At 39.2% G+C, this 27,782-nt stretch overlaps 1 pseudogene; it reads left to right on the plus strand.

Moving 5' to 3' along the window:
- The first annotated feature begins 1,072 nt into the window (after positions 1–1,072).
- Positions 1,073–5,094, plus strand: LOC138430466 (heterogeneous nuclear ribonucleoprotein C-like; annotated as a pseudogene).
- Positions 5,095–27,782: the final 22,688 nt, after the last annotated feature.

Raw genomic sequence — 27,782 nt, forward strand, 5'->3', positions numbered from 1 at the left:
ACTAAGCTTGTTGACAAGCTATTTCTAATACCTCTTTCTCCCATAAAAGTGAAAACATCATATACTGTATGCATCAAATCAAATTTTTATAACTTGTATCAGTGCATGCAATAAGGTCCATTTCTTATACGTATTTTTCACATTCTCCAATTGTTAACAATTCAGATTAAATAAAATGTACTGTTACAGGGACCAGTATCATTCAAGGATGTGTCAACCAACTTCATCCAGGCAGAGTGGCAGTCGCTAGACTCAACTCAGAAGATCTTGTATAGCGATGTGATGCTGGAAAACTGTAGCAACCTGGTCTCAGTGAGTAAGCCGAGCTTCCCATGTTACTTCTGGAGCCTGATTTCCACTTTCAGTTGATGAAACATCAAACCTCTAAAGAGTTGAATTGTTTTTAATGTTAAAGTTTGGGGTTCAAAAATTCTTTTCATAAAACATTTATTTTATGGCGGCACTGGCTTTCTCTAGTTGGAGTGAGCGGGGGCTACTCTTTGTTGCTTCTCATTGTGATGGCCTTTCTTGTTTCAGAGCACAGGCTCTAGGCAAAGTTGCAGCACATGGGCTCAGTAGTTGCGACTTGCAGGCTCTAGAGTGGGGGCTTAGTAATTATGGTGCACAGGCTTAGTTGTTACACTGCATGTGGGATCTTCCCAGACCAGTAATCAAACCTGTGTCCCCTGCGTTGGCAGGAGGATTCTTAATCACTGGACCACCACTGCTGTGTGCTCAGTAACTTAGATGTATCTGACTCTTTGCCACTCTTTGGACTGTAGACCGCCAGGCTCTTCTGTCTATGGGATTTTTTCAGGCAAGAATACTGGAATGGGTTGCCATTTTCCTCCTCCAGGGGATCTTCCCACCTAGGGATCAAATCAGTGTCTTCTATGTCTCCTGCATTGCAGGTGGATTTTTTACCCACTGAGCCACCAGGGAAGTCTTCAGAATTAACTTAATTACTCTGAGGCTCTAGGAAGGAGGTCAGTGTCTTTGCCCCTGGTGAGAAGTCCTACTCTGCTGAGGTTGATATAAGCACTGTAATCATGCATGACAGTCTTGAGGTGCCATGAGGCACAAGTGTCTGGATATGAGCCCTGTGTCACTTCCCATTGACAGGGGGTCTCATAACCAAACCTGCTGTAATCTCCCAGTTAAGCTGGGAATAGAGCCCTGGATAACAGAGGTAGAGATCTCAAGCCAAAGCCTCCCAGGTGAGTCATTGTGTACCAAAGCAGCGGAAGCTAATGGAAATTAGATCTCAAGTGGACCATGAGTTGCTTGACACTTAACAGTTTCTTTGGCTGCTGTAACAAAGTAACACATCCTGGGAGGCTTAAAACAACAGAAAATTTATTCTCTCACAGTCCTGGAAGCTACAAGTGAAAAATCAAAGTGTCAGCAGGACCACACTCCCTCCAGAGACTCTAAGAGGGCGTCCTTTCTGCTTCTTCCTAAATTTTGGTGGTTGCGACAGCACTTGTCCCTCCTTGACATACAGCTGTATTACTCCAGTCCCTGCTTCCATTTGTCACATGACCTCTGTGTGTCATCTTCTTGTAGCGACAGCAGTCTTATTGAGTTTAGGGCCCACCCTAATCCATTATGACATCATCTTAATTCATTACATCTGCAAAAACCCTCTTTTCAAATAAGGTCACATTCTAAGATCCTGGGTGGACATGAATTTGGAGTAGACATTAGTCAACCCAATATAAGATCTTTGAAACCTTTTTGGAAATCTCTTTTTAGAGGCTTCATACCTTTTCAAAGTTTGAGGATTATCCAACCACCATTCCTCAAATACTTAAATTAACACCTTGAAATGTCACCTCCTCTCAGGAAGTGCTCCTTCTATGCTTAGTGTTTATAGAGAAACTTCGGGCTCTGACATTACCCAAGGCCTATGGTTTTCCTGTGGTCATGTATGGATGTGAGAGTTGGACTGTGAAGAAGGCTGAGTGCCAAAGAATGAATGCGTTTGAACTGTGGTGTTGGAGAAGACTCTTGAGAGTCCCTTGGACTGCAAGGAGATCCAATCAGTCCATTCTGAAGGAGATCAACCCTGGCATTTCTTTGGAAGGAATGATGCTAATGCTGAAACTCCAGTACTTTGGCCACCTCATGCGAAGAGTTGACTCATTGGGAAAGACTCTGATGCCGGGAGGGATTGGGGGCAGGAGGAGAAGGGGACGACCGAGGATGAGATGGCTGGATGGCATCACGGACTCGATGGACGTGAGTCTGAGTGAACTCCAGGAGGTGGTGATGAACAGGGAGGCCTGGCGTGCTGCGATTCATGGGGTCACAAAGAGTTGGACACGACTGAGCGACTGAACTGAACTGAACTGAATTCTTGGTTACTGCTTCTTGAATATTTATTTCTTCCTAATTCCTCTTTCAGTAGCGCTTTCAGTTGCCAAATTTCCTCTTATTTTCACATAGTCCTTTGACCATCATCATTTTTAGATATGTTCTTGAGAAATTATTATAAACATCTGTGATTCTTGTGCCTTCAAGTTTTTCTGCTCATTCCTTCTTTCCTTTTGTGGTAAAATGCCTCATATTTTTTTCTGTATCCTGACTCACTTTCGCTGTTATCCCTGCTGTTAAAGACTTCATTACCATTTTTTTTTTGCCCAAATTGATAATTACCGTCTTTACCTTTGTGATTTATTTTTGTTTTTATATATTTATTATTATTAAATTTATTTTTATCTTTGGCTGCACTGGATCTTTGATGCTGTACTGGGGCTTTCTCTAGTTGTGGAGCACGAGCTTCCAGTCACACAGGCTTTAGTAGTTGTAGGCAAAGATTTAATTGCCTCAAGGCATGTGGGATCTTCCTGGGTCAGAGATAGAACTTATGTCCCCTGCATTGGCAGGAGGATTCTTCGCCATTGGACCACCAGGGAAGTCCCTGTACTTTATTTGATAGCACTCAAAATCCTTTCTAAAATACACTTAAATTTGCCTTTGGCAAGTAGAACTAATTTGATCACACTCACCTTTCCTAAATATTTATCCGTCTGTTGTCTGTCTACTTTACCAACCAGCACCAGTTAATTAAATCAATAAATTTTAGCTTATGTAGTCATTTGTCCAATTTGAAATATCTGTAAAGGCTCTGTTTTTACCTTCTGCTCTTCTCAGATGTTTTTAAGTGATTATTAACCCATATTCAGGACTTAAGCTTTCTTTATGTTTATGACTTTGAAGTTGGTGGCAATCTCATAATCACTATAATCAACACTTGCATTATAGCCTACGGTGTACTGGGCACCATTCTAAGCAGGTTATGTGTATTAATTTGTATTAATTCATCTACTTCCCACAATTACCCCATGATATAACAGTATAAATATGGTTACCATTTTACTGGATTAACAAACCGAAGTCCACAGAGACTAAGTAACATGCCCAAGGTCCTCCTTTTTCTCCTGTTAGCACATATGGAATCATCTTAAACTGCCATCTCTATCATTCTTTCTTATAAAGTTTATCTCAGTATTGGTTATCTGTTATTATTATGCCTAAGTTCCTTTAGTGTGCTCAGTTGTCATGAATTTTAACTAGAACCAGAACCATATTATCACATATCTGGATTCTTATTGCATTTGACAGATTTGGTTACCAAATTTATAAAATATATGTTGACACTAGCCTAAGAAGATAAATCTATATGTACTATAATTTCCAAATCTATAATTCTGTTTTTTATAAGGACTATCATTATGGCACTGTGTTTCCTAATCAAATTTTACTTTTCTCTATTTGTCCTAAACTTAGGCTTAATTTCATCTAGATCCATATCCTGAAACATATATAGATCTTTTGTTAAAGTTTATTTTGCCTCATAAGAAACCTTAAATCTTTAATTTAAAAAAATGTTATTGGATTTTTTTGTGAAGAGGTGAAGACTGAGCAATTGCCACCGCGTTGCTGACCTTGAGCAGCAATTAGCTTCTCCACATAGAATCCAGGGGTATGAGATTCAGAATAGAATCTTCTCCCTTCCCCATCCTGGGAGATTTTTTTTATCTTCAGCTACATTTTTCAGCTTTGTGAGGCACCTTATCATCAAAGACAATTGCCAACAATGTTACCAACAAGACAGATCCTCACTCCATGAATTCTCATGTATCCATTGGGAATCTCAATATCTTTGTGGTCAAGAAATCTGGCGTGGAGGCAATCTTCTCAAAATACAGCAAAATTGTGGGTTGCTCTGTTCATAAGGGCTTTGCCTTCGCTCAGTATGTTAATGAGAGAAATGCCCAGGATGCTGTGGCCGGAGAGAATGGCAGTATGATTGCTGGCCAGGTTTTTAGATACTAATCTAAAAGTGAACCAAGGAACAGCAGGTGTGAAATGATCTACAGCAGAGATATCAGGCTCATCTTTTGACTTGGACTATGACTTTGAACGGGACTATTAGGACAGGATGTACAGTTACCCAGCACATGTTCCTCATCCTCCTCCTATTGTGTGGGCTATAGTGCCCTCAAAATGCCAGTGTGTATCAGGAAACACCTCATGAAGGGGCAAAAGTGGCTTCAATTCTAAGCGCGGACAGCGGGGATCTTCTTCTAAGACTGGAAAGATGAAAGGAGATGACCTTCAGACTATTAAGAAGGAGTTAACCCAGATAAAACAAAAAGTGGATTCTTTACTGGGAAGCCTGAAAAAAATTGAAAAGGAACAGAGCAAACAAGGAAGAGAGATGAAGAATGATAAATCAGAAGAGGAGCAGAGCAGCAACTCCCTTAAGAAAGATGAGACTAATGGGAAGATGTAGTCTGAGGGGGATGCAGAGGGGTCAGATTCTGCTGAGGAGGGGAACCTACTGGGTGATGATGATAATGAAGATTGGGGGGATGACCAGCTGGAATTGATCAAGGATGATGAAAAAGAGGCTGAGGAAGGAGAGGATGACAGAGCGCCAATGGCAAGGATGACTCTTAAGCACATAGCAGGCTTTAGAAATCTTGTCCCATTATTTCTTTACCTAGGTGCTTGTCTAAGATCAAAATTTTCACCAGATCCTCTCCCCTAGTATCTTTAGCACATGCTCATTGTTCTCCCCATCCTTGTCCTTTCCATGTTCATTAATTCATACTTCTTCACTTCCTTTGACCCTCCTAGTAGTTATGTTGTCTTACCCTGTAATTTTTGCTTTTAAATTCGATACCTCATTATGACCTAACAATAAAAAGGATGTATGGTTTTTATCAACTGTCTCCAAAATAATATCTTGTTACAAAAGGGAGTACAGTTCTTTCCAGTCATACAGTAATTGCTTCCCTAACTTCTCATTAGTCGAGTAGCCCCTGAGAGCAGCTTTGAGTTACAGGTATGTGTGTTATACCCCACATAAGAGGGCTATGTGAGGCTTTTCAACACAAATGTAACAATGTATTTTTGTGAACAAGAGTTGTCATGTTAAATGCATCTTCTAGAAAAATAACTAGTGTAATTGTCTTAAGATTTGTCTTCTAAAGTTGATACTGTGTGCTATTTTTGTGAACAGCCTGATGTTTGGGACCTTTTTTCTCAAAATAAACAAGTCCTTATTAAACCAGGAAAAAAAATGTTATTGAAGTATAGTTGATTGACAGTGTTGTGTTACTTTCTGCTGTATAGCATGGCGATCCATTATCATAATATACATACACCCTTTTTCATATTCTTTTCCATTATAGTTTATCACAGGATTTTGATTATAGTTCCCTGTGATATATACTTGTCATTTATCCATTCTATACACAATAGTATCCATCTGATAATCCCAAACTCCCAATCCATCCCTCCCCTACCTCCTCTCTACCATGGTAACCACAAGTCTGTTCTCTATGTCTCTGAGTCTGTTTCTTTTTTGTAGATAAGTTAATTTGTGTCATATTTTAGATTCCACCTATAAGTAATATCATATGGTATTTGTCTTTCTCTGTTTGACTTCATTTAGTATGATGATCTCTAGGTCCATTCATGTTGCTGCAAATGGCATTATTTCACTCATTTTTCTGGCTGTATACATTTGTATACATCTTCTTTTTCCATTCATGTGTTGATGGACAACTGGGTTGTTTCCTGGTCTTGACTTTGTGAATAGTGCTGGTATAAATATAGGGGTGCATGTTTCTCTTTGAATTATAGTTTTGTCTGGTGATATGCCCAGGAGTGGGTTTGCTGGATCATATGGCAACTCTATTTTTTAGTTTTTTTAGGAACCTCCATACTGTTTTCCATAGTGGCTGCCCCAGTTTGCATTCCACCAACAGTGTAGGAGGGTTCCCTTTTCTTCATACCCTCTCCAGCATTGGTTATTTGTAGACATTTTAGTGATGGCCATTCTGACCAATGTAAGTGTAACTTCGTTGTAGTTTTGTTAAATCTTTAATTGTAAGCTTGTTTTAATTGCTTTCAACAAACTATTCTTTACTATTCTAGCTATATGACTTTAGATGAGTTCTTAATCTTCATATGCCTTAGTGTCCTCTTTGTAAAATGGGGATGAAATAGAACCAATCTCAAAGGTTGTGAGGATTAAATCAATTAAGCATTAATTCATATTAAATGTTATTGTTGTTTTCTCCCTTCTTGTTTTCCATTTGCTCCTAGGAGCTCTACTAACAATTACGTATGTTGATTTGTGAGTTTCTTTTTCTCACTTGTTTATAATCCTGTTAGATAAGTGCCTCAATTTTTCCCTTCCTAATGTTCATGTGTAAAAGAACAATATATTCAGTGATTAACTGATTGATAGAAGAGTTACTTGAGAAATAAACCTTTTTCTGCTATCCTAAAATTAATAAAAATCAGAGATGTGTTAACCAGGATGTAAAACTGAGTTAAGAAGTACGACTATTGCAAGAGTAAGGCTTCCTTGCAAAATGAGGTAAGTTTAGAATATTGATTTGGGAAAAACTAGGAATTCATTATTAGCATAGATGTAGTATTAAACAGCTCTGATGGATCAAAATGAAGCTCTTAAATATTTGATCTCGATGCAAGGATCACCACCTGGTCTACTTATTTCTTACCTAGCATTAAAGATCACATTTGGAGAAACCAAAGACATCTATCAAACTGCCTGTTTTCTCCCCCTTTCTTTTTATTTTTTTAAATATAAATTTATTTATTTTAATTGGAGGTTAATTACTTTACAATATTATATTGGTTTTACCATACATCAACATGAATCTGCCACGGGTATACACGTGTTCCCCATCCTGAACCCCCCTCCCACCTCCCTCCCCATACCATCCCTCTGGGTCATCCCAGTGCACCAGCCCCAAGCATCCTGTATCATGCATCAAACCTGGACTGGCAATTCATTTCATATATGATATTATACATATTTCAATGCCATTCTCCCAAATCATCCCAGCCTCTCCCTCTCCCACAGAGTCCAAAAGACTGTTCTATACATCTGTGTCTCTCTTGCTGTCTCGCATACAGGGTTATCGTTACCATCCATCTTTCTAAATTCCATATATATGTGTTAGTATACTGTATTGGTGTTTTTCTTTCTGGCTTACTTCATTCTGTATAATAGGGTCCAGTTTCATACACCTCATTAGAACTAATTCAAATGTATTCTTTTTAATGGCTGATTAATACTCCATTGTGTATATGTACCACAACTTTCTTATCCATTCATCTGCTGATGGACATCTAGGTTCCTTCCATGTCCTGGCTATTATAAACAGTGCTGTGATGAACACTGGGGTACACGCGTCTCTTTCAATTCTGGTTTCCTCTGTGTGTATGCCCAGCAGTGGGATTGCTGGGTCATAAGGCAGTTCTATTTGCAATTTTTTAAGGAATCTCCACACTGTTCTCCATAGTGGCTGTACTAGTTTGCATCCCCACCAACAGTGTAAGAGGATTCCCTTTTCTCCACACCCTCTCCAGCATTTATTGCTTGCAGACTTTTGTATCGCAGCCATTCTGACTGGCGTGAAATGGTACCTCATTGTGATTTTGATTTGCATTTCTCTGATAATGAGTGATGTTGAGCATCTTTTCATGTGTTTGTTAGCCATCTGTATCTCTTCTTTGGAGAAATGTCTGTTTAGTTCTTTGACCCATTTTTTGATTGGGTCATTTATTTTTCTGGAATTGAGCTGCAGGAGTTGCTTGTATATTTTTGAGATTAGTCCTTTGTCAGTTGCTTCATTTGCTATTATTTTCTCCCATTCTGAAGGCTGTCTTTTCACCTTGCTTATAGTTTCCTTTGTTGTGCAGAAGCTTTTAATTTTAATTAGGTCCCATTTGTTTATTTTTGCTTTTATTTCCAGTATTCTGGGAGGTGGGTCATAGAGGATCCTGCTGTGATTTATGTCGGAGAGTGTTTTGCCTATGTTCTCCTCTAGGAGTTTTATAGTTTCTGGTCTTACATTTAGATCTTTAATCCATTTTGAGTTTATTTTTATGTATAGTGTTAGAAAGTGTTCTAGTTTCATTCTTTTACAAGGGGTTGACCAGTTTTCCCAGCACCACTTTTTAGAGAGATTGTCTTTTCTCCATTGTATATTCTTGCCTCCTTTGTCAAAAATAAGGTGTCCATAGGTGCATGGAGTTATCTCTGGGCTTTCTATTTTGTTCCATTGATCTATATTTCTGTCTTTGTGCCAGTACCATACTGACAAACCATTAGCCAGACTCATCAAGAAACAAAGGGAGAAAAATCAAATCAATAAAATTAGAAATGAAAATGGAGAGATCACAACAGACAACACAGAAATACAAAGCATCATAGGAGACTACTATCAGCAATTATACACCAATAAAATGGACAATTTGGAAGAAATGGACAAATTCTTAGAAAAGTACAACTTTCCAATACTGAACCAGGAAGAAATAGAAAATCTTAACAGACCCATCACAAGCACAGAAATTGAAACTGTAATCAGAAATCTTCCAGCAAACAAAAGCCAAGGTCCAGATGGCTTCACAGCTGAATTCTACCAAAAATTTAGAGAAGAGCTAACACCTATCCTACTCAAACTCTTTCAGAAAATTGCAGAGGAAGGTAAACTTCCAAACTCATTCTATGAGGCCACCATCACCCTAACACCAAAACCTGACAAAGATGCCACATAAAAAGAAAACTACAGGCCAATCTCCCCCTTTATAAGACTACAAAAGGGTCTTTGACATAGAGAGATAGATTAATCAATAATTAAATAGAACACAACTAATTAAGAGGAATATACATTTTCTTCCTGGACAACCATGTCTGAAGCCAATTTAAATACAATTTAAATACAATACATTTAAATACAATTAGAAAGCCAATTCAAAACCAATGTAAGATTCATGAGATGTTGTCAATCTTCCTCTGTTCTAGAAAAAGTCTGGAGAGGCCAGAACATTCATGATCAACAATCCAGGCAGCTTATATTCATCAAAAACAAAATACTGATTAAAGAGAGAAATACTTCATGTGAAAAAACACTTACTATGGGTATAAATCCTGTAGGTTCAAGAAAACGACACTATAAATGTGATTCATGTGAGAAAATTTAAAATATATTTCAGAATTAATGATCAGTAATAGAAACTGTTTAAGAAATGATTGATGAAGGTATTGTATGTGGGAAGTCACTTTTCAATACTAAGCTTAGAGAACTGTCTGCTGAACTTAATGAATATAATAAAAATGGGAAGGATATCAGTCATTATGAATACCTTCCTCAGCTTTAAACTTTGGAGCCAGACTCTGGATTTAATGAATCTCGAACAGATTTTTACAAGACAGGCTCTGATAGCCAAAAGAAATCCCATGCTGGAAAAGTAATGAATATGAAAGAACTTTCATCCAAAAGTCAGTTATCATAAATGAGAAAACTCATAGACAAAAGCCCTTTGGAAGCAGTGAACCTGAGCAATCCTGCAGAGTGTCAAAAAATTTAAATCAGAGGGAGGGGGGTTCAGGATTGGGAACATATGTACACTCGTGGTGGATTCATGTTGATGTATGGCAAAACCAATGCAATATTGTAAAGTAAAAAATAAATAAATAAAAATTTTAAAAAAAGAACACATATAGAAGAGAATCCCTTTGAGTGTGATTCATTCAGTTACTCATCAACCATCATAGTACATCACATAAATTAAACAAGGGAGACAAAATATGGAGCAAAATATGGACAAAACAAAGGAGCCTCAAAATACGAATGCCGTAATCCAGACAGCACAGCCTACTGAACATCAGAGAGCTCATACAGGACAGGAACCCAGTGAATGTAATGAATGTGAAGAAGCATTTAAGATTTCAAACTTTAGATATAAGAACAGTGACACAGTGGAGAGTCGTTATGAGTTCACTGAGTGTAGGATGCCTTACACAGCAAGACTCACCTCACCCATACTCAGAGAACACACATAGGAGAGAAATTCTATGAATGTAATTAATGTTTCAGACTCTTCAACGAAAAACATACATACTTCACAACACATCAGAGGATACACACAGGGAAGAATCCCTGTGAATGTTACAAATGTGAAAAAACTTTCAGTGTGAGGTCAGCACGTACTGTGCATCAGAGAACACACACAGGAGAGAAACCTTGTGAATGTACTGAACGTGGGATAACTCAGTGACGAGTAGACACTGACCGAACATCAGAAATCACACACAGGAGAGACCCTGTGAGTGTTCTGAATGTGGGAAAACCCTCTGTGGAAAGTCAAAACTGATTATACATCAGAGAACACACACTGAAGAGAAATGTTATGAATGTACGGAATGTGGGAAAACATTAGTGGTAACTCACACCTCGTCGGATGTCAGAGAAAACACACAGGAGAGAAGCCCTATGAATATATAGCATGTGGGAAAACATTCAAAGTCTTCTCTTGTTGAGCATCAGAGAACACACACTGGGGAGAAACCCTTTGAATGTAGTGAGTGTGGGAGAACCTTCAGTAGGAATTCAAATCTCAAATTGCATCAGAGTACACACACAGGAGAGAAGCCCTATGAATGTACTGACTGTGGGAAAGCCTACAGTCACAAATAAAGTCTTAATTATCATCGTGGAACACACACAAGCCAGAAGCCCTGTGAATATGATAAATGGGACCCATCATTCTGCCAGTTTGCTCCTTACTAAATACTAGGGAATTCCAAAAGGAAAGAACTATAAGTATAATCTATGTAAGAAATCTTTCTTGGTAGAAGGCAAACCCCATGGTACATCAGATAGCACACCTGGGAGAAAAATAAATAAAAATCAAATTCATAAATCAAACTCATTGTATGTCAAAGAATGGATGAGATGAAACACTGAGCATCAAAGAATCAGAATAATGCAATACATTCTTCAAAATCCACTTCCATAAGTAGGTATAACTAATTTTACATCAGAATGTTAGTCTGTGATTAAAACTTTGTAGACAGTTTGAATATGTTTTAGCCTTTGATAAGATTTCAAAAAAGTTCACATCAGAGAATCATTTAGAGGACTCTTAACATGGAAAAGTATATTGCAAAGAAATAGTATATCATCACAGTTTTAATATAAGATGTAATATGAAATACTTTATAGTATTTATAAATACTTTATAGTATTTATAGTATATATAAGCCAATATTATGATATGTATATAAGAATGTTGAGAAAAAGGAAGTCATATTTTGTATTTTCCTCTTTTAATGCTCTAGTGCAAGAAATAAATAGCCTAATAAATTACCTGGTGTTCTTATATGTAACTATATTTACATCTTAGTTGAGAGAAAGAGAGAAATCTTCACTGTCCTGTCCCTTGCAAGGAAAGACACCTACTAAGAAGCTGATATCAAAAAAAGACATGCTTCTAAGTGGTTTGTCTTTTTGGGTTACCATAAAGTGTCATCTTAACTGATAACAGTATTTAGTAGACACTTACATTTGAATCCTCTTTGAAATGTTTGCTCTCTCCACCTAATAGTAAGCTTATAGAGCCTGAAAAACTAATCTTTAGAGAAAATATTGTTCCTAGAAGAAGCTTCCATTGGCCTTTTTCCTTTTTTGGCTGCACTTGTCTTAGTTGTGGCACCCGGGATCTTTTTTTTTTTTTTCTTTTAGTTTTGGCAAGCAGGAACTTTAGTTGAGTCATGCTAACTCTTAGTTGTGGCAAATGGGTTCTAATTCCCAAGGGATCAAACCCAGGCCCCCTGCTTTGGGAGCTCGTGGTCTTAGCTGCTGGACTGCCAGGCAAGTGCCTCCACGGCTTTTTAAACAGCTTTATTGAGGTATAATTTGCATACCATAACATTCACTCACTAAGTGTACAATTCAGTGATTTTCAGTAAATTTTCAGTTGTGCAAATATCACTGTAATCCAAACTAGGGACATTTCTATCACCCAGAAATATTCCCTTGAGTAAATATGCTCTCAGTCTCCACCCACAGCCAACCATTGATTTGCTTTTTGTCTCTGTAAATAGATGACTTCTCTGAATGTTTCAAACAAATATATAACCCTTTACATCCAATTTCTTTTATTAGACAAAAATTTTCTGATTTAGATTTGTCTAATTCTTAGGGTTTTTTCATCTTATGGAGATCCAATTTCTCTATATCCTGACTACCATTTAGTATTGTCTTTTTATAATAGTCATTCTAGTGAGTGTGAAAGGGTATCTCATAGTTTTAATTTGAATTTCCCCAGTGACTAATGATGGTTAGCCATATAAATGACTGACCATTTGTATATCTTCTCTGGTGAAATGTCTCATGCAAGTCTTTTGCACCTTTTTGAATTGATTTGCTTTTCTTGCTTTGAGATGTATGCCTACATTTTCTAGTTACAGGTCTTTTATCAGAAATCTGATTTGCAAATATTTTCTCCTCATCTGTGATTTGTCTTTTCATCGTCTTAATGCCATCTTTTGAAGTGCTGCTGCTGCTGCTAAGTCACTTCAGTCATGTCTGACTCTGTGTGACCCCATAGACGGCAGCCCACCAGGCTCCCCCGTCCCTGAGATTCTCCAGGCAAGAGCGCTGGAGTGGGTTGCCATTGCCTTCTCCAATGCATGAAAGTGAAAAGTGAAAGTGAAGTTGTTCAGTTGTGTCCAGCTCGTAGCGACCCCATGGACCGCAGCCTACCAGGCTCCTCCATCCATGAGATTTCCCAGGCAAGAGTACTGGAGTGGGGTGCCACTGCAGGTTTTAATTTTAACGAAATCCATTTTATCAATTTTTTTCTTGTGTAGATTGCGCCATTGGCGCTTGGTTTAAGAACTCTTTGCAAAGGTCACAAAGATTTTTCTCCTTTATGTTTTACCCTTTAAGCTCTTATAGTTATGTCTTTGATCTATTTGCTTTCATTTTTGTTTATTGGGTCAGGTAAGAGTCTAAGGTCTCTTTTTTGTCATGTTAGTATATAATTTTCTCAGCATTCATTGTGGACATCCAGTTTGTTTTAGAACAAAACCTAATTTCCCCTTGAATTGTCTTGGGACCTTTGTCAAAGATCAGTTGACCTTGGGACTTCCCTGGTGGTCCAGTGGTTAAGAATCTGCCTGCCAATTCGGGAGACATGGGTTCGCTCCCTGATCTGGGAAGATTCCACATGCTGCAGGGCAACTAAGCCTGTGTGCCACCACTGCTGAGCCCACACTCTCTGAGCCCATGCTCTGCAACAAGACAATCCGCCACAATGAGAAGCCTGAGCACTACAACTAGAGAGTAGCCCCGATGCCACCATTAGAGAAAGTCCACACACCACAATGAAGACCCAGTGCAGACACAAGTAAATAAATAAATAATAATTGAAAAAAAATCGGTTGACCACTGATACAGAGCATCTTGTGCAATTAGTGTTTGTGGACTCTTAATTAAGTTGCATTTATCAATTTGCCTGTATTTATGCCAGTACCATTGTGTATTGATTACTCCAGCTTTATAGTATATTTTGAAATCAGGTAATGTATTGTTAGGTTATCGGAAGACTTAGTGAGGTGTGTAACTACATCAGGGACCTGGGTTTAGCTCCTGCGCTAAACATTCCATAACCAAATAAGGAGGTCAGTAGCTCCTGCACTAAACATTCCATAACCAAATAAGAAAAAAAATCTATAGGGAAGCAGCATCAGGGGAATGTATGAGCTCAGCTTCGCATGTAACCAATCAGGTAGTGCCAACTATGCCTGTTGCTGGACTAAGGGACAAACTGTATATAAACCGCCATACCTCTTTGTTCGGGGTCCAGCCGCATTCTGCTGTGTCGGAGAGGCTAGGACCCTGGCGCGCCAGAAATAAACTCCCTTTATGCCTTTTGCATTACTTTGGTGGACTTGTTCATTCGGTCGGGTAGGGGACACGGACACGGAGCATAACAGTATATCTTCCAAATTTATTCTTTTTCAAGATTGTTTTGACTATTCTAGTTCATTTGTATTTGCATATAAGTTTAGAATCAGCTTTCAATTTCCACAAGAAACCTGCGGCAGTTTTGATGGGATTGTGTTTAACCTATAGGTCAACTGGGGGAGAATTACCTTTATAACAGTATTCAATCTTTTATTTTTTTTTTTTTAGTATTCAATCTTTTAATCTGTGAATGTGGAATGTCTGTTCATTTACTTACTTCATGTAAATATTAATTTACATAAAATGTACAAAGGTACAGTACAGTTGTTAACACTATAAAATCATGTTTGTGAAAGAAACAGTTGTAACCTGTATTATAGCTTGAAATCTATAAAATAAAAAGTAGTATTTTTGAACAACTAGACTGATCTTTCATATTACTCGTATTTTTCACTAGGATGGCTTCTTATGTATAACATGCATAGCATTAAAACTAGACAACCCCCAAATCATGTGCATCTTTATTTTATATAATAGTTATATAATGCATATATTATGTTTTCTTTTGTTTTCCAAAATTTTTTTGACCACACTACATGGCAAGTGGGATCTTAGTTCCCCCAACCAAAGATTGAACCTGCATGCCACCTCCCACACAGCCCCCTGCACCAGAAGTTCAAAGTCTCAACCACTGGACTACGAGGGAAGGGAAGTCCCTTTGTTTTCCTAATTTTTACTGGATTGCCCTGACATTATACTAGGACATTGGAAAGGACAATAATGGTTGCCTACAAATCATTCCACATTCTTTCCCTACTGTCAGCCTTTGGGAATGGCATTAAAACACAAGCACGTAAGACATGAAAAACAAACCTATAATCAGAATACGTTTGAATCCCAAATAGGACAATGCACTGCCTTTTCAGGATGGAAGGCCTTCAGTGAAATCAACTTGCCTAATGAATCTAGCTGATCTCCAGCAAAAAAGAAAAAATATATACTATGTTGAGTACTCTGCTTTGATCTCTACTTTTGAAAGGTCAGATATTTAGCAGTAGTTTGCTCAACCTTGGTGAGAGAGCCAATGCTGTTAGGCCCATGAATAGTCTTCATCTCAACCACAATGGCTACTCCATTCTTTGACTTTGGGGGCCAAGGCTGTTATACACTGGATAAATAGTTCTGTCCACCTGAATGCCATGTCTCTTCTGTAGTAGCTACTCTTTGAGGAACCCTGGCAGAAGACTCAGAGATCTGTACAATTTGTGCCTGCTACTGTGTATCCAACCATGTGCTTCCTTCCCAGACCTCCTCAACTCCAGTCTTATAGTTTTGCCTTAACCATTCAAACTTTTTGCCAGTCTTCCTGAATATGGATATATCCATATCTTAACTCACTTTTCCTGCCACAAAGATGATGAGGAAGTGTACAATATAAAGTCCTACCTGGATTTCCTTGCTGGTACAGTGGATAAGAGTCTGCCTGCCAATGCAGGGGACACAGGTTCAATCTCCAGTCCAGGAAGATTCCACGTGCCTCGAACAACTAAGCCACTGTGCCACAACTATTGAGTTCAAGCCCTAAAGCCCATATGCTGCAACTACTGAGCCCAAGTACTGCAGCTACTGAAGCCCACCCATCCTAAAGCCTGTGCTCTACAACAAGATAAACCACTGCGAGGAGAAGCCTGCACACCACAATGAAGAGTAGGCCCCACTCACAGCATCAAAGACCCAGTGCAGTAAAAAAATTAAAATAAAATAATAAAGCCTTACTCACTGGGAGGATTTCTCCCTCACAGATATCTTTTAGGGATATTCCAGAGTGGAGTTGTAGTGTCCATGAAAGACACTGGGTGAGAGATTGTGATTATTTTTCAATTATACCAGCTGATACTAGCTCATTCATCCTTGATCTGTTTTTGATTATGTAAGCTGAGTACTTGGAAAAGTCTACTGTGGGTTCTCTTTTTACATTCTTGATAATATCATTTGATGTACAAAAGTTTCTAAGTTTGATAAAGTTCAAGTTAAATATTTTTCCTTGGCTGATGGGGCTTTTGGTGTCATATATAAGAATGCATTGCCCTATCCAAATTCATGATGATTCATCCCTATATCTTCTTCTGAAAGTTTTATGGTTTTAGCTCATGCTTAGGTCATGGATCCATCTTGAGTTAATTTTGTAAGCATTGTGATGGTGTGGACCAGTGTGGGTTTATTTCTGGACTCTCAATTCTATTCCATTGGTCTGTCCTTATGCTATAACCACACTGTTTTTGATTACTGCAATTTTGTAGTAAGTTTTGAAATCAAAGAAGTGTGAGTCTCCAAATTTGTTCTTCTGTTTCCAGATTGCATTTCTGTATGAATTTGAGGGTTGGCTTGTCCTTTTCTGGAAAAACAAAAAAAAAATTGGAATTTTGACAGAAATTCCATTAAATCTATAAATTGCTTGAAGGAAGTATTGATATCTTAATAATATTAAATCTCCAGTTCATGAACATAGGCTGTCTTTACATTTATTTAAGTCTTCTTAAATTTCTTTTGGCAAAGCTTTCTAGTTTTCATTGTAGAAGACTTTAACTTCTTTGGTTAAATTTATTCTTAGATATTTTATTCTTGAAAGATGAGAAGATGGGAAGGTGGAAATTCCTGCACTCAACTGAGATTAAGGAGATAGATGAGAAATTGACTTGTACCAGTATCCTACAAGACAGGCATGCAAAACTGTTTCATGGCAGCTCCTTACCAGGCTCGTCTCCTTTTCTTTTCTTTTTTTTTTTTTTTTTGTCTTTATTACAATATTGTTTCTGTTTCTGTTTGGATTTTTGGCCACAAGGCATGTGAGATCTTAGCTCCCCAACCAGGGATTGAACCCACACCCTGTGCATTGGAAGTGTGGAGTCTTAACTATTAGATCACCAGGGAAGTCCCTCTCCTTTTGTTTTAAAAGGAATTGCATCCCCCCAAGTCTCAGTAGACATACCGGCCCACCAGTGTGTCATGGAAGAGATATTTTCTTACAACCCTACTCTCAACCTTTCATGTAAACAGTTAAAAAATTTTTGAAGCATAGGCTATCCCATCATATTCCCTAATTAATTATACCCATCCTTTCTATTGTCTTAGACAGGATTAGATGAGGATGATCACAGCTATGAGCACCAGCAGAATAATCAGTCCCACTTAGAGGGAAGACTTCAACCAGGATGACTGTATCCAGAGCCAAGACAGGTATATATGCTGCAGGTATCACTGAAATTAAAGAGCCATTATCTCTAAGGACTTCGCTTGTGGCTTATCTGGCAAAGAATCTGCCTGCAACGTGGGAGACCTGGGTTCAATCCCTGTGTTAGGAAGATCCCCTGGAGAAGGGAAAGGCTACCCACTCCAGTATTCTGGCCTGGAGAATTCCATGGACTGTATAGTCCATGGGGTCTCAAAGAGTCGGACACAACTGAACAACTTTCACTTTCTCTCCACGGTGAAAGATAGATTTGTTCCCTTTCCATGGTTCAGTAATCCAACTGAAGCAAGAGATTACGGTAATTACACATATTCTGCCTTGTCTAGCTGGCTGGAAATTCTTGGGATCAGGATCCAATTCTTACAAGTCTAAAAGCTGGGATTATGTGAGGGATCTTAAATGATAGAAAGTACCTGTAGGAAGGACACTACCTTCTGAAATGTACAAAGGAACAACCATTAAATTTTTATTAGACAGACAGGATGACCATCCATCAGTCAGTTTCAGAGCTGTATCTATGGTCTAGGGAAACTGTACAGGTTTTTTTTTTTCCCCCACCCCTTCAGGCAGTACAGGATGGCAGGGTTGTTCAATGCCTGGCAGCAGGATCAAGTCCTAGCCCCTGTTGGGTGAACATTATAAAGCCAATTATGCAGCATTCCTTATCCCTGTTGTCACCCATGTGGACTCCCATAGAAAAGGACCTCTCAACAATGAACATCAGTGGACCAAGAGATCAGATTTGAGACATCCAGATAAAGAATATAGACATCTGGCTATTATTCCATCACACAGAATATCCATCTATATTCCAGGATTGAGACCAAATCTAGGTTTAGTGATTCAGCCCATAAGGCCAGGAAAGCCTGAAAAATTTGCCAAAATTTCCAACTGTCAGGCGAGTATATGCTTCTTGGTTCTTGTCACAACAATGATTTGGAGCGATGGACATTAAAGCCCTTGGCGCGTCACAGCTCTCAGGTCTTGAACAAACCATGTCATAGCTCTTCAAAAAATAAGTGTTACAGCTCTATTTTATTTAGAAGATAGCAGGAGAATCCATCCTGGAAGTAGAGAAGAGAGTAGAGGAGCACGCCAGTGCACCGGTGGGGTGGAGGGGGGTGGGGGTTAGAGAGAGAGAGAAAGAGCACACTTGGCTCCTCCTTTTATATGTTTTCTTCCCCCTGGGCCTGCCCTATGCAAATTGGGCTCAGCCAGGAGTGCTGCTCTACCTGAAGTCCTCATTCCAGTCCTCGAACCTACCTAACACAACCATACCATTGAATGGTGTTATTAGTTTCCTAGGGCTGTCATAATAAAATACCACAAACTGGGTGGCTTAAAACAACAAGAATCAGGAGTGTATTCTCTCACAGTCCTGGACGCTAGACATCTGAAATTAGGGTGTCAGCAGTATTGGTTCCTACTGCAGGTTCTAAGGGAGAATGTATTCCATGCTTTTCTCCTTGCTCCTGGTGGCTTCTGGCAATCTTTGCCATCCCTTGGTTGTAGACACATCACTCTAATCTCCGTATTCACATGGCATTTTCCTGTGTTTGACTCCTCTGTTTTCTTTTACAAGGACACCAGTCTCGGGATTAGGGCCCACCCTAATCCAATATGACATCATTTGAACCTAATTACATCTAGGAAGACTCTTCAAAAATGGTCACCTTCAGATGTTGCAGATGGATATGAAATCTGGAGGTGAGGGCACACTGTCCTCAACACGAAGGACAAAATTAGCCATCTTATTAACTGTGTAGTGTCACATCTCCCAAAAGGTTCCTAAAATTCCTTTACAGATTATTCTCCCCACCCCACCCCACCCCACCCCCGCCTAGTGTGCCATGTGCCACGTGGGATCTTAGTTCTCCACCAGCAATGGAACCTGCTCCTCCTACAGTGAAAGCAGGCACTCTTAACCACTGGCCCGCCAGGGACGACCCTACTGGTTATTCTTTTAAACAGATTCCCTCAATAACCCCCGCATCCCACTACGGTGTTTTGCAATCTCTCACAGTACTGAAAGAAGCATGCTCAGGGAACTCCAAGACCAAGCCAGGAGGGAGAGAAGCCTCGCCCTTCATGCAGAGCTCCTTTAAACCCGCAGGGAGAGTATGGCAGCAGGGCTGTAGTCCTACATTCCCCTGGCTCTCACCCTGCAGGCTTCCCGAACCCGCCTTCCCCGGCTCGTTCTGCGCACGTGCACTTCAGTCTCCCAGGTGTCTCGCTTTTCCAGGTCTGTCCGGGAAAATCCTGGAGCCTCCATTCCAGGTCTGCGGGTGCTCAAGAAGCAGGTGCTGCTGGAGTCAGAACTGCGGGTGAATCCCCCAGAGTTGGACGAGGCCAAGGGGTGCCGGTGCCGCTTGAGGACCGGTGAGAGGTGGCAAGGGGGAGGAGCCCTGCGGCTGGAGCTTCGGTAAGTAAGCGCGCGAGGGAGGGAGGGGGTGGTCTCGGCTGCGAGAAGGGACCGCGGGGTGGGGACGCCTCTGTAGGGGGAAGGGGCAGCCTGGGTCTTGGGAATGCGGGTGTATGGAGCCCCCCGGGAGGCTGCTGAGTATGCGCGACTGCAGGGAGCTGGCGGGGGCTGGCAGCGGGGCCTGGCAGCGGGGCCGGGGGCGGCTGAGCTTTGTATCCAAGAGGTTGTTGTTTAGTGGCTAAATCGTGTGGGACTCTTTATGACCCCAGCAATCTTGATTCCATCTTGTGATTCATCCAGCCCAGCATTTCGCATGATGTCCTCTGCTTATAAATTAAATAAGCAGAGTGACAGTATTCCAGCCTTGTCATATCCCTTTCCCAATCCCGAATCAGTCCATTATTCCCTGATTCTAACGGTTGCTTCTTGACCTGCATACAGATTTCTCAGGAGACAGGTAAGGTGGTCTGGTATTCCCATCTCTTTCAGAATTTTCCACAGTTTGTTGTGATCCACACAGTCAAAGGCTTTCTCAAAGTCAATGAAGCAGATGTTTTTCTGGAATTCCCTTGTAAATTAATTACTATTGGCAAGATGATTGATCTACCTGAGGCTAGATTTCTTCACCTGTGAAACAAATATACCACATGGGATTGTTCTGAAGATTAAGTTTTTACATATGTTTTAAAAATACATGCATCAAGTTTTTACATATAGCACAGAACTAAATAGTTGACATTAGTTGAGAACATGTTTAGAAGATACTTTGTTCTTTTCATTAGGTAAATTTTGTTTAATCTTTACAACAGCCTTTATGTAACTCTTTCCTTTTAAAAAAACTTTTTATTGAAGTATAATTAATTTACAATATCATTGTTGTGTTAGTTTCAGGTATACAAAGCAAAGTGAATCATTTATACATATATCCACACTTTTTTAGATTCTGTTCCCATATAGATCATTAGAGTACTGAGTAGAGCTCCCTGTGATATACATTAGGTCCTTATTTTGTTATCTATTTTATATACTGTTATCTATTTTATATATACGGGGTATTTTATACATAGTAGTTTGTATACGTCAGTTTCAATTTCCAATTTATCCCTTCCCCTTTACCCCCTGGTAACCATAAGTTGGTTTTCTACACCTGTAACTCTTATTTCTGTTTTCATAAATAAGCATGTAACTGCTTTCTGTTTTGACAAAATAGGAAACTGAGACTTAAAGAATTTAAGTGAAATACACAAGATCACACTGCAGTGGTAGGTGGTGGTGGTGGTTTAGTCTCTAAGTTGTGTCTGACTCTTGAAACCACATGGACCGTAGCCTTCTAGGCCCTCTGTCCATGGGATTCTCCAAGCAACTCCAGTATTCTTGCCTACAGAATCCCAATAGTAGACATCTTGCCTAAAACCAACATTGTGTTTCTCGCAGCACCTCCCTAAGGGCACAGGGAAACAATCCTAAAATGTGCTATGGAATCTCACACAATCACATATTCTGGTATTTCTTTGCATCTCAGAACCCTGGGAGCAGACTGCATAATGAGTTGCTTGGACTGCTGCGCTGTCCAAACTTCAGTATCCTCAGTGGCCTTGAAGTTTAGACAAGTAAGTTTGTGACACGTGGAGCCCTGGATGAAACTTCTAAATAAAATGATTTTTTTCTTTAAGCCTAGGTTCCAGCTCCTTTGCAAGTAGCAGTCTTTGTCTTGCTCAGAATGAGCAACACTTCACTACTTCACTAATATCACCACATCCAGAAGGCCTCACCATGAAAGTGAAAGGTCTAAACCAAGCTTCAGAAAAGGTAGGTGAGTGGGGCCCTGAGACTGGTGGCAGGAAAGTATTAATTCTTTGGAGGGTTCGCATGGGCGTTGTCTTCAGAGAGAGATCATTAGGCACAGCTTTTGAGAAGTAAACCATGCCTTCAGCCTCCTTGCACTTTCTCCAAATTCTGAGCTGCTCTCCTATGATGTCCCTCTAGAGAGAAGCTATTGTTTCATCCGCCCTGACTTTATGTCCGTGAAAGTCGATCAGTCGTGTCCAACTCTTTGTGACCCCATGGACTACACAGTCCATGGAATTCTCTAGGCCAGAATACTGGAGTGGGTAGCCTTTCCCTTCTCCAGGGGATCTTCCCAACCCAGGGATCGAACTCAGGTCTACTACATTGCAGGTGGATTCTTTACCAGCTGAGCCACAAGGGAAGTCATAGAACAGAGTCATCTGTGTCTGCTTCATTTGAAAGCTGATAAACCTTGACTGTGAGCGCACAAGTGACCTGGCCAGAGACACTCAGTTTGTTAGTGGTAGAACCAGAAGTAGAAAAAGTCTGTTCCTATTATAACTGTTACCCACCAGGTTCTATTACAACTTAGTTAAAAACAAGATTTTTTTTAAATGTATTTATGTATTTGACTGTGCTAGGTCTTAGTTGTGGCATGTGGGATCTAGTTCCCTGACCAGGGATTGAACCCATGTCCCCTGCAGAGTCTTAGCCAATGGACAACCAGGATAGTCCCACAAGTTTTTTTTTTTTTTAATTAATTTATTTTAATTGGAGGCTAGTTACTTTATAATACACAAGTTTTTAAGTAGACTTTTTCCTCAAGGAACCTCCAGTCCCTTTCTGCAGGGTGATTTCTCTGACTCTAAGGATAGGCAACTCAGGAATATAAGTAAACAAATATCTTGAGTATTTTTCCTATAACATTGATATGAAAAATAATGGTTTGTCTTCTGTATAATATTATTTATTCAATTAGTTCTAAATTGGTTTGAAAAGAAAAGTCAAATTAATAAATCATTAGAGAGTAAACCCAGGGTTAAATTGCTCAGGCAAACTCTATAAATTAATTGTCAGAGTTAATTCTTCCTCCACGTGGTTCTTGCTGACTCCTCAGGGGCCAGAGAAACTTTTTCCCAGAGGGGCTTTCTACAAGCTGGTACGCAGAAATTTTTAGGAAGCTAAGTCTCAAAGATTCATAAAAGCCATATCTCACATGACCCACTCCTGTTTTCTTCTCTCATAGATGTGCATTCAGCCTTTTCTGTATTTTCCCAAAAGAGACAGAAAAAGAATAAGTTTGTTCTAGGTGAGTTTTTTATTCATTTCTCACATTGTCTTCAATTGCAAAAATAATTAAAGATTAAAATGATAAAAAATTTTAAGGAATATATAGATAGAGTTAACAGATCTAAAACAAGGAAAAGTCAACCTTTAGTTATATGGAGATAATCATAATTGCTTTGTTCATATGTATATTATATATATAAGTATCATTTTTATAATAATAATTACATGTGGCTTTATCTCTGATACTTTATACAAAAGGAAAACCCTTTTCTTTGACTATAAGAATAAACAAAAATAATTCTTCATGGAACATAAAGACTCCCTGGCTTGAAGTCTGAAAAAAATTTCTCTGCTTAATGAAAGTGAGGTGGTTGACAACCTCACTTAACAAGCCTGAAATGAATGCTGCCTCTCTTTTTCTTTTCTGATTGTTCTTTAGCAGGCACAAAGGGAAGAGAGCCAAAGCATGACTCAGTGGATTTAAGCTGACAATCTCTTCTGTCTGCTTCTTGGTATTCTTCCTGTTGCCTTTTAGCAAATCTTATCCCCAAGCATTCATCCTTGGTCCATTATAACTCTTACCTTAACTATTCTTGACTAATTTCATATCATATGGATTGTTAACTATATCAGAGATTGAGACAACCACTCCATATTTGAAATTCAGAAACTGAATTTTATGAGTGAGACCTATCACTGGCCAGATATATTCTCAATGCAAACTGTTGATTTTCTGGAGAGTTTTTTGCAAAAAGTTAGTATATTAATTTCCTGTGGCTGCTGTAACAAGTTACTACAAATTAGCATAGAAAAACAGAAATTTATTGTCTTGCAGTTCTGGATGCTAGAAGTCTAAAGTCAAGGTGTTGTCAGGGCTGCACTCCTGCTAAGGTTCTAGAAGAGACTCTATTCACCATCCCTTTTGGCTTTTGGTGGCTGTTGGGAGAGAGAGAGGAGATAGAATGGAAAGAAAAACCAAGATAAAAAAATATATATATCCTTAAACCTGTATCAGTCAGGATTTCCAAAGAAACAGGAACTATAGTATCTGTGTGTGTGTGCACCTGTGTGCTCAGTCGCATCCAACTCTTTGCACCCCATGGGCTGTAGACTGCCAGACTCCTCTGTCCATGGAATTTTCCAGGCAAGAATACTGGAATGGGTTGCCTTTTCTTTCTCCAGGGGAACTTGGAGAAACCAAGGATTGAACCCATGTTTCTTGTGTCCCCTGCCTTGGCAGGCGGATTCTTTACCACTCTGCCACGTGGGGAGCTGTTTGTATATATATATATACATATAATACACTAAAAAGCCTCTTGATGAAAGTGAAAGAGGAGAGTGAAAAAGTCGGCTTAAAGCTCAACATTCAGAAAACTAAGATCATGGCATCTGGTCCCATCACTTCATGGGAAGTAGATGGGGAAACAATGGAAACAGTGTCAGACTTTATTTTGGGGGGCTCCAAAATCACTGCAGATGGTGATTGCAGCCATGAAATTAAAAGATGCTTACTCCTTGGAAGGAAAGTTATGACCAACCTAGATAGCACATTGAAAAGCAGAGATATTACTTTGCCAACAAAGGTCCATCTAGTCAAGGCTATGGTTTTTCCAGTGGTCATGTATGGATGTGAGAGTTGGACTGTGAAGAAAGCTGAGCACTGAAGAATTGATGCTTTTGAACTATGGTGTTGGAGAAGACTCTTGAGAATCCCTTGGACTGCAAGGAGATCCAACTAGTCCATTCTGAAGGAGATCAGCCCTGGGATTTCTTTGGAAGGAATGATGCTAAAGCTGAAACTCCAGTACTTTGGCCACCTCATGCAAAGAGTTGACTCATTGGAAAAGACCCTGATGCTGGGAGGGATTGGGGGTAGGAGGAGAAGGGGATGAAAAAGGATGAGATGGCTGAATGGCATCACTGACTCGATGGACATGAGTTTGAGTGAACTTCAGGAGTTGGTGTTGGACAGCGAGGCCTGGCGTGCTGTAATTCATGGGGTCGCAAAGAGTTGGACACGACTGAGCAACTGGACTGAACTGAACTGATAATACACATGCACACAACCATATGTATTTGTACATGCATATACTTATTCATTTTAAGGAATTGGTTCATGTGATTGTGGAGGCTGGTAAGTCTAAAATTTGTAGGGCAGAGAATTTGCTGGTGACCCAGTTCAGGGGTCCCAGGTTCAACCTGGTTAGGGGACTAGATCCCTCATGCTGCAACTAAGAGTCTGCATGTCAGAACTAAAGATCCTGCATGCTGCAGCTAAAGATCCTGCACAGCCAAATAAATAAATACTAAAAAAAAAAAAAATTTGTAGGGCAGATTGTCAAGCTGGAAACTATAAATGTATGTGTGTGTGCTCAGTCAATTCAGTTGTGTCCGACTCTTTTAGGCCCCATGGACTGTAGCCCGTCAGACTCTTGTCCATGGAATTTTTCAGGCAAGAATACTAGAGTGGATTGCCATTTTCTCCCTCAAGGGGATCTTTTCGACCCAGGGATCGAACCCAAATCTCTTGAATCCGCTGCATTGGCAAACAAATTCTTTACTGCTAGTGCCACATGGGAAACCAAAAAATAGAAGTGTATATGTGCTTAGTTGCTCAGTCATGTCTGACTCTTGTGGATATGGAAGTTTAAAAATAGTAGAGCTCACCAAGTTTCCCTTCACTAAGTTCCAATGGCTACAGATCTCAAATGTCTCCAGTGGCAGCAAGAATCCACATTCCCACAGGCAGCTATTTCTTCTCAAACTCCATTTATATTCAATTTGAATTTCACATCTAATATAATCACTTTGCATTTCTTTACTGCTCTTTCATCTTTGCTGGCCTTGTTGCAGTTAACTGTTCTTGCAAATGTCTTATTGCTGAGAGATAAGGAGGCAATACAACCACGTGCTTTGCTGTCTGTATGATGAATGCATGGCAACCAGTGACTGGCAGACAGAGTCTTGAAGATGACATGACTGATCATTGTTCATGATGTATGTCTGTTATTTTGTAGTGATTTGTGAACTGAAAAACAAGCAGTGAAGTTTGTACTTTATATAATTACAGTTATCATAATAACTAAAAATCTGACCTGTGTTGTTTGGCTGGTGTTACTCACCTAAACAGTGGTGACTGAAATTCATGCATATCAAAGCCATGCAAAGTTGGATGATCTGTGTAGACATAGATTTTCATACATAGATTTTGGTAAGTTACTTAGTTTTCCTGGGTCTCACCTCTGTATACATTTTATTAAATTTTTGTTTGATTTTCTATTGTTAATCTGTTCCATGTTAATTTATTTTTTTTTATTTAAGTGTAATTGATTCACAATATTGTGTTAGTTTCAAGTGTATAAAATAGTGATTCAGTATTTTTGCAGATTATACTCCATTATCAGTTATTACAAGAGAATGGCTATAAGTCTTTGTGCTATACAGTATATCCTTGTTACTTATCTGTTTTATGCATAGTACCTTGTATATGATAATCCCATACCCTAATTTGTCTCTCTCCTTTTCCCTCTCCCCTTAGAGGGGAGAATTGTGAACTGGTGCACCCATCATGTAAAACAGTATGAAGTTTCTTCAAAAACCTAAAAATAGAACTACCATACTATCCAGCGATTCTGCACCTGGCTGTATACCCAGAAAAAAATGAAAACACTAGTTCGAAAAAGGTATATGCACCCAGTGTTTATAGCAGCATTATTTTTAATAGCCAAGACATTGAAGCAACCCATGAGCCCAACAGAAGACTGAATTAGGATGTGTGTTATGCAGTCATAGAAAAGAATGAAACTTTGCCATTTGCTACAGTGAAGCTGGACCTAGAAAATATTTGCTTAGTGAAATAAGTCAGACAGAGAAAGACAAAACTATATGATATAATTTCTATGTGGAATCTAAAAAATAATAAAATGATGCATATGTAAAACTGAAACAGACTAACAGATACAGAAAACAAGCTTGACGTAAAGAATAGTATCTTTTGTTGATGTGGTGTAGCACATTGATTGATCTGCAAATGTTGAACCATTCTTGTGACCCTAGAAGAAATCCAACTTGGTCACACTGTATGATCCTTTTTATATATTGTTGGATTTGGTTTGCTAATATTTTGTAGAGGATTTTTACATTTGTATTCATCAAACATACTGGCCTATACTTTTATTTTTTTGTAGTGTCTTTGTCTGGTTTTGCTATCAAGGTAATGGTAGCCTCATAGAATGAATTTAGAAGTGTCTGTCCTCTTCAGTTTATGTATTTATTTTTGATCTTCAAGTTTCTTTTTTTTTTAATTTTTTAGAATTTATTTTCAATTGGAAGATAATTGTTTACCAGTGTTGTGTTGGTTTCTGTCATACAGCAGCGTATCATCAACATGAATGATAGATATCATGCAAGTATACATATGTTGTCTCCCTCTTGAACCTTCCTCCCATCCCGCTCCCCACCCATCCCTCTACGCTATCACAGATTACTAAGTTGAACTCCCTGTGTTACACAGCAACTTCCCACTAGCTGTCAGTTTTGCATACGTAATCTCTTCAGTTTTTTGAAATAGTTTGAGATAGGTGTATGGTAGAATACCCCTGTGAAGCCTCTTGGTCCTGAACTTTTTGTCCAGGGTGTTTTAAAATTACTTATTCAACTTCGCTTCTAGTCATTGTTCTGTTCAAATTGTCTGTTTCTTCTTGACTCAGTCTTGGCAGGCTAT

The sequence above is a fragment of the Ovis canadensis genome, chromosome 25, assembly GCF_042477335.2.
Source record: "Ovis canadensis isolate MfBH-ARS-UI-01 breed Bighorn chromosome 25, ARS-UI_OviCan_v2, whole genome shotgun sequence".
In the NCBI taxonomy this organism is placed as follows: Eukaryota; Metazoa; Chordata; class Mammalia; order Artiodactyla; family Bovidae; genus Ovis; species Ovis canadensis.